Genomic DNA, 1,102 nt, shown 5'->3' with positions numbered 1-1,102 from the left:
GACCCATCCATCCCATCTCAATCTGTAGCTCTATTTGACCATTTTGAACCCATCACTCTATCTTCTCTAGAGCAGGTCATGTGCAGCTTGAAACCTTCTGGCTCCCCCTTTGATGTGGTCCCCCCTCGACTACTAAAGGAGGTTTTTCCCACTCTAGGTCTGTCCATTCTTGATATAGTAAACAGTAGTTTATCCACTGGCGTGGTGCCAAAATCCTTTAAACATGCTGCTGTCCAGCCTTTCTGGAAAAAACCAAACCTTGACCCCTCAGTCATATCCAACTTTCGGCCTGTCTCCAAACACCCATTTGTTTCTAAACTACTGGAGAAAATAGTCGAGTCCCAGTTGAAGAACTTCCTGGAAGGTCACACCATCTTAGAGCTATTCCAATCTGGCTTTAAACCTCTCCACAGCACTGAAACTTCCCTGCTGAAGGTCTTTAATGACATTTTCTTAACCACAGATACCGGTGATTCTGTGCTGCTTGTCCTGTTGGACCTTACAGCCGCCTTTGACACCAATGACCATGAGATCCTCATTGCTAGGTTAGTGCATTGGGTGGGTGTCACAGGGCCAGCCCTCAATTGGTTCAGATCTTACCTCGCTGACAGATCCTTTTGTGTCTCCATCAAGGATATTAGTTCCACAGAGGCAGAGCTTAAATGGGGGGTTCCACAGGGGTCCATCCTGGGTCCCCTCCTATTCTCTTTATACCTGCTGCCACTTGGTGCTATTTTCCGGAAACACAACATGCCCTTCCACTTCTATGCCGATGACTGTCAAATTTACTTCCCCCTAAGACACAATGGTACATGCTCTATTCAACCACTGCTTGACTGCCTGGCTGACATCAGAGACTGGATGACTTTAAACTTCTTAAGTTTCAATGAAAAGAAGTCTGAAGTCATGTTGTTCCCTCCCAACGACACAATCTCAAACCACTGCATCGACCTCTCCACTCTAACCCTGTCAGAAAAACAAAGAGTCACTAATCTGGGCGTGATAATGGACCCATCCCTGAAACTTAACAATCATGTAAACATGATTGTTAAATCATGTTTCTTTCAACTGAGGTGGCTGTCTAAACTGAAGCCCATATTGT

General features: G+C 45.5%; 1 protein-coding gene across 1 annotated transcript in view; it reads right to left on the bottom strand.

Annotated features, from left to right (window-relative positions):
- The window catches only part of LOC119411476 (alpha-2-macroglobulin-like protein 1), a 670,820-nt gene that overhangs the window by 529,941 nt on the left and 139,777 nt on the right, over positions 1-1,102 (bottom strand). The window lies entirely within an intron of this gene.

This window comes from Nematolebias whitei, chromosome 6, assembly GCF_014905685.2.
Source record: "Nematolebias whitei isolate Nwh7 chromosome 6, NemWhi1, whole genome shotgun sequence".
In the NCBI taxonomy this organism is placed as follows: domain Eukaryota; kingdom Metazoa; phylum Chordata; class Actinopteri; order Cyprinodontiformes; family Rivulidae; genus Nematolebias; species Nematolebias whitei.
This window is presented reverse-complemented; position numbering and strand designations above follow the sequence as displayed.